Source organism: Cucurbita pepo, chromosome 3, assembly GCF_057944985.1.
Source record: "Cucurbita pepo subsp. pepo isolate OVF chromosome 3, ASM5794498v1, whole genome shotgun sequence".
Classification (NCBI taxonomy): domain Eukaryota; kingdom Viridiplantae; phylum Streptophyta; class Magnoliopsida; order Cucurbitales; family Cucurbitaceae; genus Cucurbita; species Cucurbita pepo.
The window spans coordinates 10,106,659-10,126,433 of NC_141800.1; positions in this window are offsets into that span (position 1 = coordinate 10,106,659).

Below are 19,775 nucleotides of genomic sequence, written 5' to 3' on the forward strand. Positions count from 1 at the left end.
AATTATACCCAAAAATATCTTTGTCCCTTATTTATTTGTTCATTTTTTGTTTTATTTTGTTGTTACTACATAATTACCTTGTCTTGATTGTCTTGAATAGCTCGCTACTATTAGAATTGCTTTATCCATATTACCTACCTTGATCAGAAATTAGTCACTTTCCCAAATAGCCTACCTTTGTGTGTTAAACACGAGTGTTCCTGAGTGTAAAATCAGTGAGTTGAGTGTGTGAGGTCCTAAGCATATAAAACTACTGTTTGTACAATCATGAACCAAGATGAGAAAAATGGCGGGGAGATCAATGATCTAGTTGAAGAAGTCCAGAAGAATGAGGAGAAACTGGAAGATGGTATTCATTTGACACTTATTACAAGAAGACTTCTTAAAACTCAAGTTACGGTGAATGATGTTGATGATCAAAGAGACAACCTATTTCAGACGCGGTGTTTAGTCAAGGGGATTGCTTGTAGTCATTGATAGTGGAAGTTGCACCAATGTAGTAAGTACTATGTTGATCAAAAGATTGTAAATTCCAACTCAAGATCATCCTAAACCATACAAGCTCCAGTGGCTCAATGATAGTGGAACAATGAAGGTAATTTTCCAAGCTTTAATATCTTTTACTTTGGGAAAATATAAAGATGAAGTTCTTTGTGATGTGTTACCAATGCATGCTGGAGACATATTGTTTGGCCGACCATGGCAATTTGATCGGAGGGTTATGTATAATGGCTATTTGAATAGGTATTCTTTTGTCAAAGATGGTAGAAAAACCACTATTGTACCTTTGAGTTCTGCAAATGTATTTGCTGATCAATTAAAGTTGGAGGAAAGAAAGAAAGAGTTTGAGGAAAAAGAGTTAAAAGAAAAACAAGAGTTGAGTGAAAAAAGAGAAAAAAATCAAAGAGAAAAAAAGAATGAAAAAATAGATGAAATTGAAGAAAAAAGGAAAAGAGAGAGAGTTATTTGGCTACAGTTGGAGAGGTGAGAAGGTTTTCACAAAAATCGATCTTTGTACTTATGTACAATGGAGGATTTTTGGTCTCTAACTATAACAACTTGGCTTTGCCTAGTGTTTTTCAATCTCTTTTACAGGAATTTGAAGACATGTTTCAAGAAAAAGAAATACCTCCCACTAGAGGTATTGAACATAAAATAGACTTCATTCCAAGGACTGTCATTTCTTATAAGCCAGCTTATCGGGTCAATCCAACCGAGACAAAAGAAATTCAAAGGCAAGTGGAGGAGCTCATGGAGAAGGGCTATGTACGAGAAAGTTTGAGTCCATGTTCTATACGAGACTTATTGGTGCCAAAGAAAGATGAAACTTGGCTCATATGCATGGATAATAGAGTCATCAACAAAATCACGGTAAAGTATCGACATCCTATTCCTAGGTTAGACGATATGCTTGATTTATTGCATGATTCGTGTCTATTTATAAAAATTATTTTGAAATCTGGATGTCATCAAATTAGAATGCATGTAGGAGATGAATGGAAAACAACTTTCAATATTAAGTTTGGATTGTATGAATGGCTTGTTATGCCTTTTAGGTTAACTAATGCTCCTAGTACACCTATGCGCTTAATATATAATGTTTTGAGAAAATATATGAGAAAACATGTTGTTGTTTATATTGATGATATTATAATTTATTTGAAGATTTTGCTTGAGCATGTGGAGCATGTTAAATTAGTTTTAATTACACATAGAAAAGAGAAATTTAATTTTAATAAGGGTAGTTTTTGTATAGAAAAAGTTCACTCTATTGGCTTCATAGTTGATAAAAGTAGAATAGCATTAGATAGAGACAAAGTTAAATTCATTATGGATTTGCCAACACCAAAGAGTGCACGTAAACTTCGGAGTTTTCATGAGTTAGCTAACCTCTATAAGAGATTTATAAATGATTTTAGAACCATAACTGAACTATTGAATGACTTAGTGAAAAAGAATGTTGTTTTTAAATGGGGAGGAATGCAAGAGAATGCATTATTTGTTTTGCCTAGCTTTTATAAAACTTTTGAAATTAGATGTGATGCATGTGGTTTGGTCATAAGTGTTGTTTTAATTTAAGATGAAAAGCCGTTAGTGTATTTTAGTGAAAAACTAAATGGGGCAACATTGAAATACCCTACCTATAATAAAAAATTGTTTGTAGTTCATATATTGCATGTGCCGCAACACTACTTATGGCCTAGAGACTTTGTGATCCACTTTGATCATGAAAACTTGAAGTATGTGAAAGGTCAAAGCAAACTGAACCGTACACATGCAAAGTGGGTGAAATTTATTGAAACATTTTCGTAAGTCATCGAGTATAAGCAAGGTAATGATAATACAGTAGCTCATGTGTTATCTAAAAGGTATGATCTCTTTACTTCTCTTACTGCAAAAATTCTTGGAGTTGAGCATATTATTGAATTATATAGAGATGACCAAGACTTTAGAACTATTTATGCATCTTGTCTTGCAAAAAAAGTGGTGGATGATTATTATGTGTTTCATAAATTTTTAATTATTAAGAGTATGCTTTGTATTCCTAAATGCTCTATAAAAGATTTGTTTTTTAGAGAAGCATATGGTGGTGCCTTAATGGGACATCTTAGGATTAATAAAGTTTATAAGATGTTGCATAAACACTTTTGTTGGCCGAAGATAAAGCATGTGGCAGATAGATTTATGGATGATGCAAAGCATGCTGCTAACTTATTCTTTAAGAAAGTAGTTTAGGGGGAAGATGATAAGAATCACGGTGTTCCAAATGAACCTATTGCCAAGAAGATTCAAAAAATATCATGAAGATTCAAAAAAATATGTCAACAAAAGAATTTGCTGCTAACTTATTCTTTAAGAAAGTAGTTTAGGGGGAAGATGATAAGAATCATGGTGTTCCAAATGGACAGAATTCGAACCTACGTGCAGAGAGCTCAATTGATTTCAAACCTGTCGCATTAACCACTCAAGCACATCCACATTTATTAGAAAAAACTATGTTTAATTTCATAAATTATGTAAAAGTCAAATGGTCAATTTGACTTATTCTTTGTGGAGATTAAAGAGGATCGAGAATAAATCCCGTCCACAAACATCTCAAATAAATCCCGTCCACAAATGTCTTTTGTCAGGAGACTATAAATACCCATAATATGTTATGTAAAATTCAGATTCGTGGATGAATGTAATTCAGATCTCAAATTGAGACGTTTCCCTTAGAAATCCGAGCATCATATTTGCCATTCTAAGTTTCAAGCAATTCTTGTGGTAGAATTGCACCCGAGCCATTCAATCAAGCCTTGACCAAGTTAGATTGTGGAGTGACTCAATTTAGAACAAGGTTCCAAGCCTTATCTCTTGATTGATCCAAATTTTGTATAACCAGGTGTTAATTACTTTGATTCAAGGGTTCTTACTAAAACAAAAAGCTTGGATCGTTGGGCTGAGGATTAGGGTTGCCTTATCAAAGAACTTCATCTTTATATCTTCCAAGAGTAAAAGAAATAAAAGCTTGGGAGTTCATCTTAATTTCTTCTTTGTTTGTCAACCATTGAAGTTTGTATGGTTTTGGATGGGAATGGACAGAAAGTTGAAGTTTTTTTACAAGGGAGTTGCTTACCACATTTGTGCAACTTCCACTATCAATCTCCAAGCTACATGGGTTTCCTTTGATCAAACATCTTGTGTGGAACAAATTTTCCCTTTGATCTTCAAATTTCTCTTCCTTGATTTGAACATTGAGTACCCTTCTTGTGATCAAAGATTTGGAATTACCTTCTTCAACATACTCATCATCATATGCTGCGATTTCTTCCACAAGTTGTGAATCATGATCCTCACATTCATCATCTGAATCAAGTATACCATTCCTTATCACCATAACTTTGCTCATGTGTCTAAACCCTTTGCATTTCCAACATTGAATAGAACTAGACTTCTCTTTTACCGTCTTTGAAGCTTCATTCTTTTTACAATTGGAACTCTCAGCCTCCACCCTTTTAGCAGCCACAAACTTTTCTTTTGGTGACAACGATTCATTTCTATCCACAAAACTATCCTTGTTCCAAGTTTTAGAATTTGAAAAGGTGTTAGTTCGTGATGTGTACCTTTTTGAATGCTCTTTTTCTTCCTTCAATTGGTCTTCAATTTTGAGAGCATAATGATACATGTCTTCCAGATATGGTGGTGGATTTCTGTCAACAAGATGAGCAATTTCTCGATTCAAACCTCCAAGGAATCTAGACATGGTATCTTCTTCTTCTTCTCTAACATTTGCTCTTTCCATCATAGTTTCCATCTCTTGATAATATTCCGCCACACTTTTTGTTCCTTGCCTCAAACCTTGCAATTTAGTTTTCAAATTTCTTTCATAATGTTTTGGAACATACCTTTTTCTCATGGCTTCTTTAAGTTCTTCCCATGTCTCTATTGGATCCTCCTCTTTTCTTCTTCTCTCGGATTTGAGATGTTGGTACCAATCACCCGCATGATTGGTAAATTCGGCAATAGCAAGTCTCATCTTCTTATTTTCACTATAGGTGTTGCAATCAAACACATGCTCTATCTTTCTTTCCCATTGCAAGTATGCCTCAGAATCTGCCGTTCCACAAAATGGTGGGATTTTGAGTTTAACTCCCACATCTCTATCTTCATGTACTCTTTCCATCCTTCTAGGTTGCATAATAGTTGCATGGTTATTTCTTCCTCTCCATCTTCCTTCAACTTGTCTTTCTTCTACTACTATACCTCTTCATCATCTTGTAATGTTCGTTCTTGTCTTGTTGTTGCGCCCTTCTTTCTTGTCTATCTTCCATCATCATTTCCATCATACCTTGAATTTCTTGAAGAATGGTTGTATTAAGATCTAGTACTGGTGGTACTCCTCCTCCATTATATGACATTTTGTTATCAAGGGACCTCTCCACACTTCTAACAAAAATTTCACTTAGGGACACTTGTGTTTAACACTCAAAGGTAAGCTTTTGGTACTAGGTCAAGAATGTAAAGGCTGACTTTTTTTTTTTTTTTTGGTGCAATCTTGCTTTAAACTTGATTATAACCAATTCAACGATCAATTCTAACAAGCTAAGACTAGTATCTCAAGCTAAGACTGATTTTTTTTTTTTTTTTCTATTGATTCTTCTTTCTTTCTTTCTTTCTTTTTTTGATAATCTGAAAGAGAAAAAAAATTGATAGAAAAAAAAAAATAACAATTAAGATATTTCACCTCTAGAGCGGCCAAAGAACATCGACCAAATGCTCTGATACCAAATGATAAGCGCCAACAATGCTAGATTTTTGCAAAGTTAGAGGTTCTAATAGAATCCTTGTAAAATGTTCACAGAGAAAGCTAACTTAACGGATTGATTCCAACCAAGAGCTCGTTAGAAGATGAATGACTCTTAGATCGAACTTGGAATCTATGATGGTTACTCTTAGATACCAAGACAATTCACTCCAGAATTAGCTTGATTAAAACTAATTCAATGAATCGGTTTAAATATCAAACCTAAAGCAAGGTTTGAAAAAGAATAACACCAAAAAGGTATCAAGAAAACACAAAGGTTTTGTTTGTATTCAACCATTCGTCCTCAAACATGAATATTACATGCCTTTAAATAGAACCAAAAGATAACCCTAATTTCAACCACCAACTACAAATGCTATTAAATACAAATCGAAGAAATTAAGGCATTCAGACAAACTACTAATAAATGCTATTAAATACAAATTGAAGAAAATAATGTATTCATAAATTGTCTTAATTGGTAGATCAACTACCAAAGGCAAGTCTTTTAATTACTTTCCAATGTCAGCCACTCTATTATCTTCTTGATTTGATATGTTAATGCTATAAAGATTTTTAGGCTCAAAAGTCTTTGTTTCAACTTGTACACTAGCTAGCTTTCGAAGATGCAATGTATAGGCCTCTTGAATCTTCTTAACCTTGCTTCTTGTAATCGGTCTTTCGGGTACATGCAAAGGGTCAACAGTTGAATTCATATCAGCCTCGACCATAGTCAGTAATTTGCGGACAAGTATTGCCTCAAGGTGGTCTGTCATCTCATCGATTCTTTCAGCTTTAGCGGCAAACTCATTCATGCAAGATTCAATCCAAAAGGCCTATTCCATGTGGAATTTCACTCATGTAGAGTAATTGTTTTTCGATTTTAGCTAATCGATCGGCCTGGGACTTGTCAGTTGTTTTGTTACGGACATGATTGTTTAATACTTTCTAGAGAGGTGACTTGCCTCTGATACCACGTGTTACAATCGCACTCTTGGAGTAGTGGAACAGCGATTGTGGTGCACTTATTCTATTCTAGCGAACAAGTGAGCCGTAAAAAATTCAGGCACTGCAGACAACGTTGACTTATGTTTGGGCCTCGAGTCACGTGTGAGGAAAATGTTTTAGAAAACATGAGCGAGAAAATACATTTGAAAACGATTTGAAAGAATTGAAGAAAACAGCGTTACATGACTATAAGAAAATAAAGGAACAGGTGACAAGTAGTCATATCCCTATACAACATTTTGGGGCATTTACCTCTGGTGGGTGTAGACATGATTTTGGTGAACGATCATACACCCCCATATTGCCAGAACTTGAAAATAGTAAAGACATATCTAAGATGAAAGCATGCAAAAGGGGTTTGGAATGGGCATGCGGCCATGGACAACACGTCCTAGACAAGCATGTTGGATATGGATTTATTGTACTATTTCTTGGTCTTGAAGCATGTCAAGTTGAATATGAGATTTTTATTTCGCAAAGAAAATATGTCAAAGATATTATGAGTAAATATAGTATGCTTAATTGTAACCGTGCAGTTACACCAACGAATATTAATGAGAAATTACAACATGAGGATGGAGCAGAAATGGTAGATGTTAGAAGGTTCAAAAGCTTGGTTGGCGGATTAATTTACTTAATGCACACACGACCCGACATTGCATTTACTGTTGGTATTATTTCTAGGTTTATGCAACATCCTTCGAAGGTTCATTATGGAGCAGGAAAGAGAGTCTTACGTTATGTTGTCGGAACTATGGCGATAAGATAAGGAATCAATACAAGGGGAATAAGATTCGGATTACCTTGTTGATCGAATATCTCAAGGCAAGAACATTGTTTGAGATTCGAATCACTCCACAAGCAAAATCGATCAGGTCTAGTGATAAGATAAGGAATCAACTACAAGGGGAATAAGACTCGGATTACCTTGTTGATCGAATATCTCAAGCCAAGAACACTTTGTTTGAGATTCGAATCACTCCACAAGCAAGATCGATCATGTCTAGCTTGAATGATTCTTGTTGATCAAATATCTCAACGCAAGAACACTTGTTTGAGATTCGAATCACTCCACAAGCAAGATTGATCATGTCGAGCTTGAATGATTCTACATGCAAACTAAACTACATAGAATTGCAAAGAAACTTAGCCATTGGCTAAAGAAAGCACAAATGCTTCTTTTACTACATTTTCCAAGTCTGCTTACAAATACAACATACATGGCTTTATATAGCCTCAAAATGAAACTATTAAAGTCATACCAAAAGTTGTAACATTCATACTTAATGACCATAATTAGCCATTATGTAAATGTAACCTAAATTAAATAAAAAGTCTTAAAATACAATAACTCTAAATTATAATAAATTGTAACCCACCCAAAATTTGCAACAATCAAACTTCATTTCTTCTTCAATGTAGCATGAATTGAAACATCTTTTGATAATTTTGACAACTTTTTCTTCAAATCTTCATTGAAGTATATTGTATGATTGATGTCTCTTGGTTCCTATCATTCTCCACTTCTTCAAGAGGATTCGTCCTCGAATCTATTTGTGAAACTTTGCTGCAAAAAATAAGTTATGGAAATACGAAGGACCTCACAACACTCTCTCACGAGTATACACTCAAGGAGTTTTAGGACACTCTTTTACACTTAGTTACACAAATGAAGCTCTCATTCTCACCTCTCAAAATTTTAAATAGAGCAAATATTGAATTTTGAACTCTGGGTTGATTAAAAACTAAAAAGATGAAAATAAATAAAAATCAAATTGAGAAGAAACGCAAAGGAAACATATATCCGATCTTGAGCCTGAAGCTCTGATACCAAATGATAAGATAAGGAATCACTACAAGGGGAGTAAGATTCGGATTACCTTGTTGATCAAATATCTCAAGGCAAGAACATTGTTTGAGATTCGAATCACTTCACAAGCAAGATCGATCATGCCTAGCTTGAATGATTCTACATGCAATCTAAACTACATAGAATTGCGAAGAAACTTAGCCATTGGCTAAAGAAAGCACAAATGCTTCTTTTACTACATTTTCCAAGTCTGCTTACAAATACAACATACATGGCTTTATATAGCCTCAAAATGAAACTATTAAAGTCATACCAAAAGTTGTAACATTCATACTTAATGACCATAATTAGCCATTATGTAAATGTAACCTAAATTAAATAAAAAGTCTTAAAATACAATAACTCTAAATTATAATAAATTGTAACCCACCCAAAATTTGCAACAATCAAACTTCATTTCTTCTTCAATGTAGCATGAATTGAAACATCTTTTGATAATTTTGACAACTTTTTCTTCAAATCTTCATTGAAGTATATTGTATGATTGATGTCTCTTGGTTCCTATCATTCTCCACTTCTTCAAGAGGATTCGTCCTCGAATCTATTTGTGAAACTTTGCTGCAAAAAATAAGTTATGGAAATACGAAGGACCTCACAACACTCTCTCACGAGTATACACTCAAGGAGTTTTAGGACACTCTTTTACACTTAGTTACACAAATGAAGCTCTCATTCTCACCTCTCAAAATTTTAAATAGAGCAAATATTGAATTTTGAACTCTGGGTTGATTAAAAACTAAAAAGATGAAAATAAATAAAAATCAAATTGAGAAGAAACGCAAAGGAAACATATATCCGATCTTGAGCCTGAAGCTCTGATACCAAATGATAAGATAAGGAATCACTACAAGGGGAGTAAGATTCGGATTACCTTGTTGATCAAATATCTCAAGGCAAGAACATTGTTTGAGATTCGAATCACTTCACAAGCAAGATCGATCATGCCTAGCTTGAATGATTCTACATGCAATCTAAACTACATAGAATTGCGAAGAAACTTAGCCATTGGCTAAAGAAAGCACAAATGCTTCTTTTACTACATTTTCCAAGTCTGCTTACAAATACAACATACATGGCTTTATATAGCCTCAAAATGAAACTATTAAAAGCATACCAAAAGTTGTAACATTCATACTTAATGACCATAATTAGCCATTATGTAAATGTAACCTAAACTAAATAAAAAGTCTTAAATTACAATAACTCAAATTATAATAAATTGTAACCCACCCAAAATTTACAACAATCGAACTTCATTCTTCTTCAATGTAGCATGAATTGAAACATCTTTTGATAATTTTGGCAACATTTTCTTCACATCTTCATTGAAGTATATTGTATGATTGATGTCTCTTGGTTCATATCATATGGTGTAATAGCCGTAAAAAAGAAAAAAATCATAAATAATGAAATAAATAAAGAAATAAACCAATAAAAATAATTATAAAAAAATAATAATAAATAAATAAGAAAAAACTTCATTTCCCCACTCCTCTCCACTAACGTTTCATCCCTTCCTACAATTATCTCTCCTCAACCCATCCTTATGCCAAAAAGTAACAGTAGCTACTGAAAAAACAAACAACCAAAAAAATGTAAGATTTGAGAGAAAAGTAAAATGGCTTTCAACAAGCAGATTTCAGATTTAGAGATTTTGGTCTGTTATTATGGTAAAATCTTATCTCATATTTCCTTTCCTTTATAGTTATGGTTATAAGAAGTTAATTTAGGATCAGATCTTCCTTCCTTTATCATATATTTTACCATATCATGTAATAATCAAATCTCATTTTCGTCCTATAAATTATGATTAGGCCAGCAATCTATTAAAATTGGCCAATAACATGTGTTCAGAAAAACACAAGAATTATTTTACCACTTGAATGACTCTACATGCAAGTTCTAAACACAAGAATTTGTAAAGAAAGTTTAGCTCTCAACAAAGCTAAAATAGAAATTCTATTCTTAATTCCAAAATTTGATGTCTAATCAAAGAAAAGAAGGCTTTATATAGCCTTTACAACCTTAACCTATGTCATACCTAACTCCCAAATTAAATGGGCTAGTAAATGAGAAATACCCATAACCTCCATATTAAAATGACTCGTTAATGGTGGAATAGAGTAACCTATGTGGGTTACAATATAACCTTAACTCCTATATTTAAAACTAGCTTAAATATGACAAACAAATAGTTAAACTATATTTAAATAATGCAATTAATAAAATGTGCTTATTAGTCATCCTTAGACTAGTTTCATAAATTCAGCTGAGTTCATTAAATGCAACTTAAAGTGCATTTAATTCATCTCTTTCTTGAAGCTCAACTTTACACAACATATAAGGGAGGTCTCCAACGTCTTCTAGAATTTCCTTTGATGAGCTCACCATAGCTTGAATATAACTGTATAAGGTTTGTAGTAGCTTCTTAGCTCTCGTCCTTGTAATTGGACCTTCATGTATGGAAATTCCTTGATCGTGGTTCATATTAACCGCATTTTTGTTTTATTTACGAATTAAGCAAAAAGAGAGAATCGGAGATATTTAAATAAGATTTAAATATTTTAATCAAATATGTGTCGAAATTGATTAGGGTTGGAATTTCAATTAATATTAAATATTAATTAAATAATTTAATTAATCATTTAATATTACTTTAAATCGAAATTAATTGTTGAATTAAAAGGAAGAAAGTCAAAATATTGACTTCACTTAATGGAAGAATGCATGTTTAAGTGAGTTAAATTTTGAGGTGTCAAAATTTGGTTTAACCAAACTTGCATGCTTGCCAAATAAACCTCACAAATTTAAGTGGAATTTTGAGTGTCAAAATTTGGTTAACTCAAACTTGCATGCTTTCCACATAATCCCAAACATTTGAGTGAAATTTTAAGTGTCAAAATTTGGTGATCTCCAATTTGCATGAACATGCAAATATGACTTTATAAATAGAGTGATCAAGGTACATGGAACTTCTCCCTGGAGAAAAACCTTGAGAAAAACTCTCACAAACTCTCTCTTCATATATACTAAATCCCTTCCAAGTTTAGTCACTCATCAGATTCCACAATCCCGTTCTAAGGCCATTCGTGAGGAAAAAGGAAAAACTCTCACAAACTCTCTCTTCATATATACTAAATCCCTTCCAAGTTTAGTCACTCATCAGATTCCACAATCCCGTTCTAAGGCCATTCGTGAGGAAAAAGATTAGTATTCAAACTCATTGAGTTTTAATGCTTTTGAACATGCTAGCTAATTTAGCTAGCCCTAAGATCCAAATTGTTTCCGCATGTGTTATATTAACACCATCACACTTGATAAAATTTAGTATTCAAACTCATTGAGTTTTAATTCTTTTGAACATGCTAGCTAATTTAGCTAGCCCTAAGATCCAAATTGCTTCCGCATGTGTTATATTAACACCATCACACTTGATAAAATATCAACAACAGAATTTGAACCTACACATAGAGAGCTCAATTGATTTTGAACTTGTCAAATTAACCACTCAAGCACATCAACATTTGTTAGAAAAAAATTATTTTTAATTTTATAAATAATGTAAAAGTCAAATGGTCAATTTGACTTATTCTTTTGTGGAGATTAAAGGGGATCGGGAATAAATCCCGTCCACAAACGTCTTTTGTTGGGAGACTATAAATACCCACAATATGTTATGTAAAATTCAGATTCGTGGATGAATGTAATTCAGATCTCAAATTGAGACGTTTCCCTTAGAAATTTGAGCATCATATTTGCCATTTCTAAGTTTCAAGGAATTCTTGTGGTAGAATTGCACCCGAGCGATTCAATCAAGCCTTGATAAAGTTAGATTGTGGAGTGACTCAATTTAGAACAAGGTTTTCAAATCTTGCTTCTAGATCTTCGATCGTAAGAGGTAATCTAATTCTAGCCTTATCTCTTGGTTGATCCAAATTTCGTATAAAAATGTGTTAATTATTTTGATTCAAGGGTTCTTGCTTCAACAAAAGCTTGGATCGTTGGGCTAAGGATTAGGGTTACCTTATCAGTTTGGTATCAGAGCGTATGTTGCATCTTTGTGGCCGACTCTAGAATTGATTTTATCTTTAATTTCCGCTATTGTTTATCGTCTCTTTAAATCTGTAATTTATTTTCTTACTGGCATTTCCATCGTTCTTCATTATCTTTTTGCTTTGTTCTTAATGTCCTGTTAAAGATCATTTTTAGATCTTGAAAGAAAAAAATAATCTGTATCATATTGTTCTTAATAAATCCTTATCATTAGACCTTTGCACGTTTATTTGAAGACCAAATAAATTTCAATTCTCATTTTTCCCTAAAACATATAAATCTGGAATTGTTGTGTTCGATCTTCACGACCATTCTCTTTGGAATTCATTTTTTTTCACTGTGCAATTATATCTAAAAATATCTTTGTCCCTTATTTATTTGTTCATTTCTTGTTTTATTTTGTTGTTACTACATAATTACCTTGTCTTGATTGTCTTGAATAGCTCGCGACTATCAGAATTGTTTTATCCATATTACCTATCTTGATAAGAAATTAGTCACTTTCCCAAATAGCCTACCTTTGTGTGTTAAACACGAGTGTTCCTATGTGTAAAATCAGTGAGTTGAGTGTGTGAGGTCCTAAGCATATAAAACTTCTGTTTGTACAATCATGAACCAAGACAAGAAAAATGGAGGGGAGATCAATGATCTAGTTGAAGAAGTCCAAAAGAATGAGGAGAAACTAGAAGATGGTATTCATTTGGCACTTATTACAAGAAGACTTCTTAAAACTCAAGTTACGGAGAATGATGTTGATGATCAAAGAGACAACCTATTTCACACACGGTGTTTAGTGAAGGGGACTACTTGTAGTCTTATCATTGATAGTGGAAGTTGCACCAATGTAGTAAGTACTATTGTAACGACCCGGGAAAGAAAGAAAAAGAAAAAAAAAAAAAAAAAAAAACTCAGTCGCCGGAAAACCCGCGAGTTTTCCGGCGACCGCCGAGTTTCGCGGAACCCACGCGAAACAACGGCCACAGCACGCCCACCCTCAGCCCAGCATCTTCAGAACGCCTGCAAAGGGAGAAAAGAGAGAAAAATTTCGAGAGAGAGAGAGAGAGTTCGGACAAACGTCGGCGAGTGTCCAGTTTCTCCGACGAGCCCTCAAACCACCCTTAAACCGACACCAAACGACCTGTTACTATCGTAAGAGAGATCCCTAACGAAAGCACATTAACTGAGGGTGCGTTTTGTGTTATTTCGTAAGCGTCGTCGTCGGTAACCGAGGTCGAAAAGTTAGGTTTCTTATTCGATTCTTAGATCTATGGCTTTTAGGAGCTTTTAGGCCGCAAAACTCCCAAAAAGGAAAGAAGAACGACGAACAAAGAGGAAAAGGGAAGGAAGAGGACCGAAATCGGCAACGGAAACGCCGCGGGAAGGAGAGAGAAAGCTCGCCGGAAAATCGGCCAAAGTCGGGTAAGGAAGACGAGATCCACGGATCCGGGTCAACCCGAACCCAGAACCCGGGAGAGCCAGCCCGTTCCTCCCTTGGCCTCTGCCTTCGGCCCAGCCCAACTACAGCGGCCCAAACCTCAAACCGGCCCAGAAGCTACGGTTCAGTTGAACCAACCCAGACTAGACCCACGGTCCAATTGAGCCGGCCTGCAAACCAAACACTTGCGGCCCAGCCCAGTAAGCCGAGGCCCAACGTTTAGCCTTGGCCCAGTAGCCTTCCACAGCCCGCGACCCGAACCACGACCCGAACCGGACTCCGACCCGCGCTTCGACCCGACACTACCGCCCGACGTGGCTTTCTCTACTGCTGCCACGTGTCACACAGCGGCGCGGCAGTCCTCAGCTCGGCTCGGCGCAAACGGCTCGGGCTCCCTCCGGCGGCTCCAGCGGCTGTTCGGCTCGGCTCACCTGTTTTCAGCCCGGTTTCCACTGTTTCGACCCTCCCGGATCTGTTTTCGGCCCCGATTAAGGTATCCGAGGCCGTTTTAGAGCCGTATTTTACATTTATTAAATTATAGGTAAATTAATTGTGAAATACTAACGGAAAGTGGTGAACGGCGTGATAGGAAACAAACCCAGCGAAGTAGGAAGCAGCTCTCACGGAACGGGAGCTTACGTTTAGCTATTTAGGGAGTACTTCGGCCGAGGCCAATCAAGTAAGTGGCCTTACTATAGGATAAGCTAAATAAATTGTATGATGCTTGATGATATGTGCCAGTTTATACATATTTTGTTGAGTGACGCTTAATATGTTTGACGCACGTTGTGGCATTATGATGAGCATGATGATTGCATGATTTTTACCTTAATATGATGATGTTTTCCATATTGAGCATGCTAGATGATGATGAGTGCCATATTGCATCATGTCGTTAGATCGACGTAGGACACAACCCTAAGAGCATGAAAATGATATTAATATAAATATCCACGATATGCGTTACCTAGAGTAACAAAGAGATGAGACTAGAGGGTTGTGTCAGAAGAGACATTACGATGGATTTAGAGGGACCTCATGCATTTTGTATGTTCATAAGCATAGGGCTACTTTCCCTAGAGATGATGAGTGCGGACGCGTACCTTATGATGAGCGCGAATGCGCACAGGTGCGAAAGCACACAGATGAGGGTGTTCATGAGGCGCATGACACTATGGGGTTCCGCTGACCTCCGGACGTCGCTACAGATTAGCTTGACCAGAGGGTCCAGGGGGTGTGCGAGCGCCCTGGGGACTCACACTCGCACGTGTGAGTCGTGTGTAGGGAAGTACTACACATCCAATTTGTCCGAGACTGGAGGCCACCCCTAAGATGATTAGAGATAGGTCCCTATTCATGTTTGCATGTGTTTGCATTAGCATGGCCCCTATAGTGGGGTCACTTACTGAGTATTTCGAAAAATACTCAGGCCGTGTGCCATATTGTTTTTCAGGTAAAGGCAAGGCTCCCATGTACGGTTGACGGTGGCATCGTGATCAGAGACTGTGGCGCGTGCATAGGATAGTTGCATATTTAAAATTCCTAGTCTTGGTTAGGATAGGGCGTTTGCATTTCATTCATTTATATTAATTAATTTGTAATCGTTTTATTTTGTCTTTTGAACTCCAGCACGATGTTTGAAACACGTAAGTCCGGCAGTGTTTTCCAATGTTTTAATGTATTCTGAAGTTTTTAAATTTTTCCGCTAATAAAGATGAGCATGCTTAGATTTTTATTCTGCATTAGAGATGAGCATGAGACGTTAGTGGCGACTCTAGATATGTGGAAATTTAGGGTCGTTACAACTATGTTGATCAAAAGGTTGCAAATTCCAACTCAAGATCATCCTAAACCTTACAAGCTTCAATGGCTCAATGATAGTGGAACAATGAAGGTAATTTCCCAAGCCGTAATATCTTTTACTTTGGGAAAATATAAAGATGAAGTTCTTTGTGATGTGTTCCCAATGCATGCTGGAGACATATTGCTTGGCCGACCATGGCAATTTGACAGGAGGGTTATGTATGATGGCTATTTGAATAGGTATTCTTTTGTAAAAGATGGTAGGAAAACCACTCTTATACCTTTGAGTTCTGTAAATGTATTTGCTGATCAACTAAAGTTGCAGGAAAGAAAGAAAGAGTGATATGAACCAAGAGGCATCAATCATACAATATGCTTCAATGAAGATGTGAAGAAAATGTTGTTGAAATTATCAAAAGATATTTCAATTCATGCCACATTGAAGAGTAATTTAGAGTTACAATTTAGAGTAATTTAGAGTTATTGTATTTCATTAATGTTGACATTAATGAAATACAATAACTCTAAATTATTGAAACATTTTCGTATGTCATCAAATATAAGCAAGATAATAATAATATGGTAGCTGATGTGTTATCTAAAAGGTACGATCTCTTTACTTCTCTTAGTGCAAAAATTATTGGACTTGAGCATATTACCGAATTATATAGAGATGTCCAAGATTTCAGAACTATTTATACCTCTTGTCTTGCAAAAAAAACTATGGATGATTATTGTTTGTTTCATAAATTTTTTATGCTTTGTATTTTTTAATGCTCTATAAAAGATTTGCTTTTGAGAGAAGCACATGGTGGTGCCTTAATGGGACATCTCAGGATTAATACAATTTATAAGATGTTGCATAAACACTTCTTTTGGCCGAAGATAAAGCACAATGTCCATAAGTTTTGTAGCAAATGTTTTAATCGCGAAGAAACTAAATGTACACTCATTTGAATGTACCTAACAAACCTTGGACTAATATATCTCTGAAATTTGTTCTTGGTTGCATGCTGCTGATTCATTTTTTTAAAGTAGTTTATGGATTTAATACACTTTATGAAACAAAATTTTTCTAATATTTTTGTGAGTGAAGAAGAATCAGGCAGATTTGATCAGAAAGGTGATTATTTTTTTCTGATTCGAGGACGAATCCTTTTGAAGAGGGGGAAGATGATAAGAACTTACGCACAGAGAGCTCAATTAATTTTGAACCTGTCGCATTAGCCACTCAAGCACATCAACATTTGTTAGAAAGAACTAGTTTTAATTTCATAAATGATGTAAAAGTGAAATGGTCAATTTGACTTATTCTTTTGTGGAGATTAAAGAGGATTAGGAATAAATCCCGTCCACAAACGTCTTTTGTCGGGAGACTATAAATGCCCACAATATGTTAGGTAAAATTCAGATTCGTGAATGAATGTAATTCAGATCTCAAATTGAGACGTTTCCCTTAAAAATCCGAGCATCATATTTTCCATTTCTAAGTTTCAAGCAATTCTTGTGGTAGAATTGCACCCGAGCCATTCAATCAAGCCTTGATAAAGTTAGATTGTTGAGTGACACAATTTAGAACAAGGTTTCCAAATCTGGTTTCTAGATCTTCGATCGTATGAGGTAATCTAATTCTAGCCTTATCTCTTGGTTGATCCAAATTTCGTATAAGGAGGTGTTAATTATTTTGATTCAAGGGTTCTTGCTTCAACAAAAGCTTGGATCGTTGGGCTGAGGATTAGGGTTGCCTTATCAATTTCGTATCAGAACCTAGGTTTACATCTTTGTGACCGAGTCTAGAATTGATTTTATCTTTCATTTCTGCTATTGTTTATCTTTTCTTTAAATTTGTCCATTTATTTTCTTGCTGTCATTTCCGCCATTATTCATCAACTTTTCACTTTGTTCTCATTTTCTTCCTAAAGATCACGTTGAGATCTTGAAATAAAAAACAAAATCTTATCATATTTGTTCTTACGATTGTGATTATAAACGATATTTATCATTTTTTTTAGATCATTTGCATGTTTATTTGAAGATCAAATAAACTTCGATTCACATCTTTTTCTTAATCCATCTAAATCTAGAACCATTGTGTTTGATATATATATTTTTTTCTCATAATCTATGCTTGAAGATAACTTCTAAATTTCCCGAATTCTGTAAAAAGGAGAGTTAGATCGTTCTTAAAATCTTCACGTCCTTTCTTTTTGGATTTTTTTTTTCAGTGTACAATTATATCAAAAAATATCTTCGTGTCCCTTATTTGTTTGTTCACGTCTTGTTTTATTTTGTTGTTATTTCATAATTAACTTATCTTGATTGCCTTGAATAGCTTGCTACTATCAGAATTGTTTTACTGATATATTAGCCTACCTTGATCTAATTTAGTCACTTTCCCAAACAGCCTACCTTTGTGTGTATAAACACGAGTGTCCCTGAGTGTAAAATCAGTGAGTTGAGTGTGTGAGGTCCTAAACATATTCCACTATTGTTTGTACAATCATGAACCAAGACGAAGGAAATGGAAGGGAGATTAATGAAGCTAGGTGGAGAGAAGCACAGGTCGAAACAATTACTCGTTTGAATCAAGTCATTAGTACATTGACAGATCGGTTGGAGCGAATTGAAATAGTCGTAGGTAATCTTCAAGGGAGGGAAGTACTGTTGAATGAAGGAGTTGAAAATGAAGAAGATGACAATGTCACCCTTTTAGCGGGACAGTCTTAGGGGAGGGAGAGATGTCGGTCGAGGGAGAGGAAGAGTCAGAAGAAGGGGTAGAGAATTTTTAGCCCCAAAAAGAATTGAGCGGGAGTACCAGTATGAGAGAGAAAAAGAAAGAGGAGTCGGGGGAGTAAAGCTAAAAATTCCAACTTTCTATGGGAGATCTGATCTAGAGGAGTATTTGCAATATGAGAGCAAAATTGAGCATGTCTTCGATTGCAACAATTTCAGTGAAGAAAGAAAGTTGAAGCTTGCTGTGGCTGAATTTTGTGATTACGCCATTATATGGTGGACATCTTTGAAATCAGAGTGGAGGAGAAATTATGAAGAACCAATTGAAACGTGGGAGGAATTGAAGACATTAATGAGAAAAAGGTACATTCCTAAGCATTATTCTCGAGTACTCAAGCAAAAACTCTATACTTTACAACAGGGATCCAAAAGTGTTGAAGAATATTACAAAGAAATGGAGACCCTTATGAATAGAGCATGTATTGATGAAGATGAGGAAGATACAATGGCTAGATTTCTTGGTGGGTTAAATCGACAACTTGCTCATCAAGTGGATAGGCAAGCGTACTTTGATATGCAAGAATTGTTACACCTTGCTGTCAAAATCGAAGGGCAACTAGCTTGGGAGAAGCAGAACTCGAAGAGGCATAGTATTTCAAAGTCTACTAATTTCAACACTTGGAAAAAGAATGCAAATATTGAAAAGATAGATTTCAAAGTTGGAGGCAAGTATGATCTTGACAAAAAGAACAAAGCTAAGACCTCCAAGGGTAAAGAGAAAGCGGAGGAATATAAGGAGATTCGAGAAAGAAATAGACATCAAATGTTGGAAATGTCAAGGAATTGGTCATCTTAGTCGTGATTGTCCTAATAGGAGATTCATGATCATTATGAATGGACAAGTTGTCACAGATAATGAGGAAAATGACCATGCTCAGCTAGTTGAAGAGGAAATCCAGGTGAATGAGGAGGAACTAGAAGATGGGAGTCATTTGGTACTTGTTACCAGAAGACTTCTTAAAACTCAAGTTACAGAGAATGATGTTGATGATCAAAGAGACAACTTATTTCATACAAGGTGTTTAGTCAAGGGGACTCCTTGTAGTCTTGTAATTGATAGTGGAAGCTGCACCAATGTCGTAAGTACAATGCTGATCAAAAGGTTGCTAATTCCAACCCAACACCATCCTAAACCTTACAAGCTTCAATGGCTCAATGATAGTGGAACAATGAAGGTAACTTCTCAAGCTTTAATATCTTTTACTTTAGGAAAATATAAAGATGAAGTTCTTTGTGATGTTTTACCAATGCATGCTGGAGACATATTGCTTGGCCGACCATGACAATTTGACATGAGGGTTATGTATGATGGCTATTTTAATCGGTATTCTGTTGTAAAAGAGGGTAGAAAAATCACTCTTGTACCTTTGAGTTTTGCAAATGTATTCGCTGATCAATTAAAGTTGGAAGAAAAAAAGAAAGAGTTTGAGGAAAAAGAGTTGGAAGAAAAACAAGAGTTGAGTGAAAAATAGAGAAAAGTCAAAGAGAAAAACATAGTGAAAAAAAAAAGGAAATTGAAAAAAAAG